The following is a 10,115-nucleotide window of genomic DNA, read 5'->3' as shown; positions in this document are numbered from 1 at the left end:
GCTAAAACCAAGGTGTCGACAAGGCTGCCCTAGGAAGCTCTTTCTGGAAGAACTTTCTGGAAGTTCTAGGAGAGAATGCATTTCCCAGTCTTTTCCGAGGCACTCTTTTCCGGAGGGCACCTGCACTCCTTGGCTTGTGGCTCCCTCTCCCCCCCCCCCTCGCCCCACCAGCAGGTAGCATGGTAGAGGCTCTCTGATCACAGCTGGGAAAGAAAGGCTTTCTGCTTTTTATGCTTCAAGTGATTAGATTGGGCTCACCTGAATAATCCAGGACCTTCTCCCCACGTCAAGGTCCTTACCCTTAATCACATTGGCAACGTCCCTTTGTGCCAGGTAAGGTAACAGACTCACAGGTTCTAGGGATTAGGACACAGACATTGGGGGTGGGGGGCATTATTCTGCCCACGACAGTATGAATCAGCAGGAACTGATACATTGCCAGGAGACAACAACAACAAACTGTTGAATCTGGAAGGCAGACGAGTCCGTGGTAAGTGATTTCCCAGCCCGATGACGGTGCATCTGAAGCCAGCCCCAAACTGGGAGTGAGAAAAGCGAGGAGCTCCACGATTAACCGCACAAAACCCCCAAAGTCTCCAGCGTTAGGGGGCTAAGTCCTCCCTGGAAAAGGGAGTAGAGCTGGGGCCCAAAAACAGGAGGATGGGTGTAAGAAGGCCTTAATCCTCAGATTTCCTTCTCCAGCGCTTGCCACAGCTGGGCCCCTCCCCCTCCCGGACAAAGGCTGAAGGTTTATTCTCCAGAGAGGATAAAACACAGGGTCTCCAACAGCACAATGAGGGGGCCACTCTACACGCAACTAGAAGGATTAGTTGAAGTCCACAGCTGAATGTGGGAGGCCCTGCTCCCTACTCACCATCATCTGAGACCTTCTTCCCCCTCGGGGCTCCCACCACAGTGAGGTCAGGACTCACCTTTCCAGGCAGGACACCCCAGACTTCACGCCCTTCAGTCCCCGGATAGATTAACGATGAGTATTTTGTTAGCGTTGTCCTTTGGTTTGCTGTTTGTTCTCTATTGTCTTCTCCCTACAAATTTTTGTTTTCTCCACACTGCCGTTTTCATGTCTGTGTTAGTTCTGTCCTTTATCTTAGAGTTTGATGGGCCAAGAAAAGAATACCTATGTAGGTTGTCATCGGGGATTTCCCAGTGAAACAGCCCAGCCAGAATTCTCTAGATTGAACCCCCAAGCCAGCCAGCCCCCGCCCCAACACAGGGCTACTCATCAGCTTGCTTTTATAAATTGTATTTTTATAGTCTTTAATCAAGGCATAATTAGAGTGGAATGGAAAGGGTGTAAGTGGCCGGTTTAATGGGTTTTAACAAATGTATACACCTGTGTAACCCACACCTCAATCGCGACCTAGAACGTGGTCATGGCAGGGAACACATCTGCAGGTCTCTTCACGCCCTGATCCATACCAGCCCCAACACACACGCACAGGCAGCCACCCTTCTATCAGCTTTTCAAATCTTTTAAGCCTGAGCCAGGGACTGCCAACATCGGAGAAAAACCTGTAATATAAGAAGCAGAACAAAAACAAACAGAAAAACAGAATCTGGAGGAAACAGAATACCAAGGGAAAGAAACCCTAAAAACAGAACGATGATGACTATATTCTGAAATTTAGGAAAATACATCGCAACTATGAAACAAACGCTAGATGCTATTTGGAAAGACAAAAACACTCTGAAAATGAACAAAACAAAAAAAGTTCTTAGAAATTAAGAATATCATCCAGAAATGAAAAATGTATTTAAAAGAGTTAGAACAAGGGGGCACCTGGGTGGCTCAGTCGGTTAAGCAGCTGCCTTCGGGGGCAGCATGATCCCGGGGTCCTGGGATCGAGTCCCATGTCTGCTCGGTGGGGAGCCTGCTTCTCCCTCTCCCTCTGCTCCTCCCCCTGCTTGTGCTCTCTCTCTCCGTCAAATAAATAAAATCTTAAAAAAAAAAAAAAAGTTAGAACAGAGATCAGCAAACTACGGCCTGCAGGCCAAATCCAGCCTATCACCCATTTTTTTTTTAAATAAAATTTTATTGGAACACAGCCACACTTTTTTTTTAACTATGTCCTACGTACTATGTCTGTTTTCACATTAGCAGAGACCATTTGGCCCATAAGCCTCAAATATTTCCCACTGGGCCGTGAGTAAAAAAATTTGCTGACTGCTGGATGAGAAGATAAAGAAATTTTTCAAAAAATAGGGGCATCTGGGTGGAGCAGTCTTTAGGCATCTGCCTTCGGCTCAGGGTGTGATCCCAGCGTTCTGGGATCGAGCCCCACATCAGGCTTCTCCGCTAGGAGCCTGCTTCTTCCTCTCCCACTCCCCCTGCCTGTGTCCCCTCTTTTGCTGGCTGTCTCTCTCTGTCAAATAAATAAATTAAATCTTTAAAAAAAAAAAAAAAAAGAAAGAAAGAAAGAAATTTTTCAAAAAATAGAACAAAGGGACACCTGGGTGGCTCAGTAGGTTAAGCGGCTGCCTTCGGCTCGGGTCATGATCCCAGGGTCCTGGGAGGTCCCCAGAGCAGGGAGCCTGTTTCTCCCTCTCCCTCTGCTCCTCCCCCTGCTTGTGCTCTCTCTCTCCGTCAAATAAAAAAAATCTTTTTAAAAAAAATTAGAACAGGGATCAGCAAACTACAGCCTGTAGGCCAAATCCAGCCTATCACCCCTTTTTTTAAAATAAATTTTTATTGGAACACAGCCACAACTTTTTTTTTTTCTTTTTTTAAACTATGTCCTATGTACTATGGCTGCTTTCACATTAGCAGAGACTGTTTGGCCCATAAGCCTCAAATATTTCCCACTGGGCCCTGAGTAAAAAAAAATTGCTGACTGGTGGATGAGAAGATAAAGAAATTTTTCAAAAAATAAAGCAAAGGGGGGCGCCTGGGTGGCTCAGCCAGTTAAATGTCTGCCTTCAGCTCAGGTCATGGTCCCAGAGTCCTGGGATCGAGTCCCACCTAGAGCTCCTTGCTGGGCAGGGAGTCTGCTTCTTCCTCTGCCTGCCACTCCCCCTGCTTGTGCACTTTCTCTCTCTCTCTCTGCTGATTGACAAGTTCTTCGAGAACGGAGAACCCAGTGGGGCACCTCCAGGGCTGCCACTGTGTGGAAAGTAGGAAAGAAAGAGTAAGAAAATGAGAGGACCAGTGCAGGAATCTCACACCTGAACAAAAGAGTTCCAGAAAGAGAAGAGAAGAAATAATCAATGAAATATTTCAAATGTTTCTCAGAATGGAAAGCCCTGAGTTTCTAGATCAAGTGCCTACTGCGTATCCAACCAAAGGATACAAGTAGACCCACACCAACGCCAGTCCCAAGTAAATTTTAGAACATAAGGACAGGAAGAACATTCTACAAGATTCTGCAAAGGATCAAGAACTGAAGTATCATCAGCCTTCTCAACGGCAATCCTGAAAACCAGAAGACAATGGAGCTGTTTTCAAAAGTATGAAAGAAAATGGTTGTCAATCTAGATTTCTGTACCCAGCCAAACCATTCATAAAGTGAGAGCAGGAAAAAGATTGTTTCAGATGTACAAGTGCTCAAAAATTTTACCTCCCGTGCAGCCTTCTGTTTTTAATTTTGTATTTAAATTCAATTTAATTAATATATACTGTATTATTAGTTTCAGAGGTAGAATTTAGTGATTCATCAGTTGCATATAACACCCAGTGCTCATTCCATCAGGTGCCCCCCTTAACCGTCACTCAGTTACGCCATCCCCCCGCTCACCTCCCCTCCAGCAACTCTGTTTGTTTCCTAGAGTTAAGAGTCTCTTATGATTTGTTTCGCTCTCTGTGTTCATCTTATTTTATTTCTCTTTGGTTTCTTCAATTCCACATATGAGTGAAGTCATACAGTATTGTCTTTCTCTGACTTATTTCACTTAGCATAATACCCTCTAGTTCCATCCACATCATTGCAAATGGCAAGATTACATTCTTTCTGATGGCTGAGTAATATTCCATTATATATATATATAAAATTACATATTTTATATAGTATATATATAATTAATGATGGAATATATGGAATATATATATAGTCTTCTTTGTCCATTCATCTGTTGATGGACATCTGGGCTCTTTCCATATTTTGGCTATTGTGGTCCCACGTACTTTTCTTAAGAAAGCTCCTGAAGGATGTGTTTCACAAAACAAGGAAATAAGCCCACAAGAGAAGGACCTGGGATCCAGGAAATAAGGGAGCCAACACAAGAGAAAGAGATAAAGGGAATCTCCCAGATGATGGTGAAGGGAGATCCCTGGAGCAGCGTCTCTGGGCAGAAAGCCTGGTGGGCAGTCATTTCACATTGAAATAAGTCAGAAGGGGGGCGCCTGGCTGGCTCAGTCAGTAGAGCATGTGACTCTTGATCTTAGGGTCATGAGTTCGAGCCCCACGTTGGGTGTGGAGCCTACTTTAAAAAAATGTGAAATAAGTCAGAAGATTCTAGAAAAGATTTCTTTAAAGAGAGGAAAGTGATGGAATACCTAAGTATTTTAACTTTTGAGAGATTTACACAAGTAGGAGAGAATGTGGATCGCATGAGATATAAACACACAGGAAAAAAACTTTTGTTCAGAAAAGGGAAAAAAACTTAAAATATAAAACTTCTGCTCTATGAAAGACACTGTTTAGAGGATGAGAGGACAAGCCATAGAACGAGAGAAAAATATTTGCAAAAGACGATGTGATAAAGAACTCTTTATCTAATAAAGGACTGTTATCCAAAGTATACAAGGAATTCGAAAGAAAGAAAGAAGGAAGGAAGGAAGGAAGGAAGGAAGGAAGGAAGGAAGGAAGGAAGGAAAGAAAGAAAGAAAGAAAGAAAGAAAGAAAGAAAGAAAGAAGGAGAAAGAAAGAAGAGAGAGAGAAAATGAACAGCTCAATTTTAAAATGGGCAAAAGATTTGAACAGATACTTCACCAAAGAGGATATATAGATGGTAAATAAACATATAAGAGATGCTGAACATCGTGTTCATTAGGGAATAACAAATTAAGAACATGAAATACCACTGTGCACTTATTAGAATGGCTAAAATTCAAAACACTGACAACACCAAATGCTTGTGAAGATGTGGAGCAACGGGAGCTCCCGTTCACTGCCAACGGGAATGCAAAATAGTACAGCCACTTTAAAAGCCAGACTGACAGATTCTTATAAAGCTAAACATAGTCTTACTATAGGATCCAGTGTAGCCTTCCTTGGTGTTTACCCAAATGAGTTGAAAACTGACGTCCACACAAAAACTTGCCCATGAATGGGTATAGCAGCTTTATTTATAATAGCCAAAAACTTGGAAGCAACCAAAATGTCCTTCAACAGGTGAATGGATAGACAGACTGTGGTCCATTCATATAATGGAATATTATTCAGCAATAAAAAGAGATTAAACTGTCAGGGGCGCCTGGGTGGTGCAGTCGTTAAGTGTCTGCCTTCGGCTCAGGGCATGATCCTGGCGTTATGGGATCGAGCCCCACATCAGGCTTCTCCGCTGGGAGCCTGCTTCTTCCTCTCCCACTCCCCCTGCTTGTGTTCCCTCTCTCGCTGGCTGTCTGTCTCTCTGTTAAATAAATAAAATCTTTAAAAAAATAAAATAAAAAAAGATTAAACTATCAGGCCACGGAAAGAAACTTAAATGCATATTGCTAAGAAGCCATTCTGGAAAGGGTACGTACTACGGGATTCCAACTATCTGATATTCTGAAAAAGCCGAATCTGCAGAGAGAGTAAAAAGAGCAGTGGTTGCCAGGGAGCTTGTGGGGAGGGAGCAGGGGGATGACGAGGTGGAGCACAGGATTTTTAGGGCAATGAGATTATTCTGTATGATAGTGCAATGGTGGGTCCATGACAGCATGCATTTGTCAGAACGTTAATAATAATGTAGCTATCGGTTCATCCATTGTAACAAATGTACGGTCCTAATGCAAGGTGTTAATAAGAGAAACTGCGGGCCTGGGGGGAGGGTATATGTCCTTTCTGCACAATTCTTTAAACCTAAAACTGCTCTACAAAATAAAATCTAGGGGCGCCTGGCTGGCTCAGTGGGTGGAACATGCTGTTCTTGATCTCAGGGTCATGAGTTCGAGCCCCACGTTAGGCATAAAGATTACTCTAAAAAAACAAAATCTATTCTAAAAAAGGAAAAGGAAGAGGGGGAAGAAAGCGTAGTATTCCACATGAAGCTGTCCATGTTTCCACAATATGTAGGCACCAGCAATGTTCCGATGTGACTGTATTAGGAGGGCGGGAATAGGAAGTGTGTGGGGGACGGATGTAAGGGAGTGTAAGGGAGCTAAATCCTCATCTTCCAAAGTGGGGAGTTGACAGGGAAAACCTAAAACTGGGAAGAAGCAATGGGAAGGTGCTAGGTAGCAAACCCAGGAGGAAAAATTCCTGTAAGAGTTGAAATGATCATCCTCCAGCAGTGGGGAATGGGAGTGGGGCTGCTCGTGTTTCTTGAGTCTAAGCTGTGGGCATGTTTAACTGGAATAAAAACCCAAGCCATCTTTGCAAAAGGAAAGTGGAAAGAACAGTGCAAACAAAGGAGAGACGTGGAGGTGGCAGGGCAGCGACGAGAAGCCAGCTCTGTCTGGAAGCGAGGAGGACATGCCCGAGCATGCGTGCCCGTGGGCACGATCCTGGGCCAAGAACGAGGTTGGTGGAATAGGGAGGCAGGGGAGTCCTGAAGAAACAAGGTGCTCAGGGAGGCTCAGCCTCACAGGGAGGAGGGCTTCCCCCAACGCAAGCAGATGGGAGGAAGCGAGAAGTGAGCAGCTGGGTGGGTTTGTGCTTTCGTGGCGGGAGGCGATCGGATCCATATGCTTTCTCCATGAAGTGGGAGCCACGGTTGGAGGAAAAAGTGGAAGGTGGGAAGGAGTGATCCAGGACCTTGCTGCTCAGAGTGGGGTGGACAGACCAGAAGCACTGGCACGAGCTGGGGGCTGGTTAGACAGGCAGGATCCTCAGCTCCACCAAGATCCCTAGCAGATTCACAGGCAAATGGAAGTTTCCCATCCCGGAGAGGGGGGTGAAAGCAGCTGGCAGTCAGCACAAGGGTTGTGGGGCGGCAAGGAGTGCCCGTTCAAGACCGTGAACTAGGAGAGAAGCTGTCCCCCGTGAGGGATGCTCCGTGCAGAGCTGGCTTGACGGGACAGGCGGAGAGCAGGGGATGGTTGCCGACCTGCCAGGCAGGTGCCACGACAGCAGAGGTGGGCCAAGGAGTGGGGGTCCGGGCAGCAGCTATGGTGATGGTGTGCGGAGCCCAAACAGGGTGAGAGGGATGGTGGTGGCACAAGGAGCTGATGGGCAGTGGACCGGTGGTCTTGAGGAAGTCAGTGAGCTGTCGCATGGGGGTACCAGAGCAAGTGACCAAGAAGATGGAAGGGGGACACACTGAGATCTCGGGGGGGCTGCGATGTGGGGTCATTATGAGATCTGGGCTGTAAGCTTGGAAGCAGAAGAGGTTGGGAAACTGAGAGGCCTGCTGTAGGCTTCCCGAAAGTTCCTCTATCCTCCCACCCCCGGAAGTTTGCTCCCACAAATCTAAAGATGGTGAGAGGAAATGGATTGATTTGCTCTCGCGTGTGGTCTGCACATCATGATTTTTGAAAGCTTCCCAGGAGATTATAACACGCAGCAGAGTTGGGGAGAACCACGGGTCTAGACAAAGAGACCCAGGCTTTGACAGAGAGAAAGGGACAAGCAGGGGAGCAACAAGAAGGTTCCCTGGGGTGGGCATAGCCCACTGAAGTCTAACCAGGAAAAGGGGCCTCGGGTGAGCCAGCTGAGTAGCACCACATGTCCTGCGTTGTAGATGAGCGGAAGATGGAGGTGGTGTGTCTTCCTGTGGAGGACCAGATCGTAAGCAGGTGTGTGTGTGCCTCTGTGTGAGAGACAGACAGTCCCATAGTCCGTCCTGCACTGTGTCAGACCAGCCACTAGAGGGAGCGCTGCGCTCACACATGCAGGGACTGGTCCAGTGGGTCGCCAGCGGTGAGGTTCTGGCCTCTTTATCTGACACCGTCTATGTTCATGCTGCAGATTTTTTAGGCACGTATCCCTGGGTTTAAATGCAGTTCCCACTACTCCCAAGGCCCCGTGACCTTGGCCAGGTTACCCAAGTGCTCTGTGACCCAGTTTCATCAGTGGTAAAATGGGCACGGCCAGGGTTCCAACCTTCCGAGACTGTTGGCAGCATGAATGAGGTCACGCCTGGGACGCACAGGGCCACGCTGGGGGATGCTAACCCGACGTGATGGAGGAGGTTTTGCTGTCGCCTCTGTCTCTCTCTGCTTCTCCTGCAGCCCCGTGGCCCAGCCCAGATCCAGGGAAATGGAGATGTGCTTTCTGGGGTGGAGGGAGAGCAGAGGCCGGGGTGAGGCAGGTTGTCCCTAGGGGCAGGGACAAGGAGAAGCCCAGTCACCTTCCCTTCCTGCTCAGTCATGCCGGTTCTCTTGTCTTGGAGCATTTCTCATCCTGTGGCTCATTCCCAGCCGCGGTCTCACCCTCTGGCCACTGTACCTTCCTCCCTCCCCTGGGGTGCCCAAGGGACAAGCAACTACCCTAGCCTGGCAACTGCATCATCCCTGGAGCAAGGCCACTGCCTGGTACCCAAGGAGCTCGGAGGGGTTGCTGCTTCCTGGCCATTCTCCTAACTGCTCCCCTCCCCACCTCCCGCCCACACCAGCCAAGAGCTGACCTATCAAGCCGCGCCCCAGGGGGACCCGAGTTTCCAGGTCCGCAGACACCCCAGGTGGAGAGGTTGCTGTGGGAAGAAGGCCACACATGGGGACCGCCTGCCCTGACAGTAAACACTGATTGGAAAATACTGTTAAAAGCGGGGCATTACATCCTGACATCTGGATTTCCTGCTTCTCTTGAAAACTCGGAGGCTCTGAGAGCCTGAGCTTACATTCCCACGTGGCAACAGTAGGCCACAGGGGAGAGGAGGCCACCGTTCCGGTGAGCCAGGGCTCGCTGGTTTACCCCTGTCCCGGCCCAGGCCGTGTCCCCCAGCCCCCGGTCCCTCCCTGGCTGCTGTGAACATCTCAGTCTGTGAGCCTGTGCGAGAGAGTTCAGGTGAACCTTCCACGGTGTCACCGCTGGCCCGAGGCAGGCTGAAAAGAAGAAGTACGGGATGGGGTGCCCCCCAAATGACAGCAGACCCTCAAGGGCAAGGAACCCTGGGGACCAGATTGCTGCTTAGTGTCCTCACCTGTTGGTGGAAATTCATGGCCCAGGTGCCCAGGGTAAACTATACACACACACACACACACACACACACACACACACACCTTGCTCCCCACTGTCCAATCAGTCCTCAGAACCCCCACTTCACCCCACCTCTCCTCCTACTGCCCCAGTCCAAGTTGCTGTCTCCTCTCACCCAGCTGGGCGAGGAGCCTCCTCCTTTCTCCTCTTGCCCCCCAGAGGCTGTCTGCCCCCCAGCAGCCAGAGGGAGCCTGTGAAAACCCAAGACACAGCTCATTCCTCCTCTGCTCAAAACTGTCCAATGACTCCCACCTCAGTCAGAGCCAAAGCCAAAGGCTTATGGAGGCCCTGAATGAACTGTCCCCATTACCTCTCACCTCCTCCCATGCTTTCCCAGTCTCCTCATTGTTCCTGACATCCCAAGCACACTCTAGCCCCAGGGCCTTTGCACTGGCTGTTGCCCCTGGCTGGCCTACTGTACCCTGCCCCCCGTATCTTCATGGCTCCCTCCCTCACCTTCAGCAAGTTTCTGCTCAAGTGTAACCTCCTCTACGAGGACTTCCTTGTTCTCCCTGTCCTCTCTTGGCTTCGTTTCTTCCCTCACACGAATCCCTGGAAGCATAACTGTTTATTGAAGTACCCTGTGTGTTGTCTTCCCCCCTCACGAGAATGGATGAGGGCAGAGATGTTTTTCTGTTTTGTTCACTGCATAAAGGAGGCACATAATACATGTTTGGTAATTGAGTGAGTGAATGAACGATGGGTGAAATGAGGGCAACCATCGTAGCAAGTGTGCGGAGGGGCTGTGAGGGCTCTCGGGTTGTGTGTGTCACACAGGGGCCCTGAACTTGGGGTTTGCCGCTCTATCGTTAGCATCTT

This window comes from Ursus maritimus, unplaced genomic scaffold (assembly GCF_017311325.1).
Source record: "Ursus maritimus isolate PB19 unplaced genomic scaffold, ASM1731132v1 scaffold_2, whole genome shotgun sequence".
NCBI classification, from domain to species: domain Eukaryota; kingdom Metazoa; phylum Chordata; class Mammalia; order Carnivora; family Ursidae; genus Ursus; species Ursus maritimus.
This window is presented reverse-complemented; position numbering follows the sequence as displayed.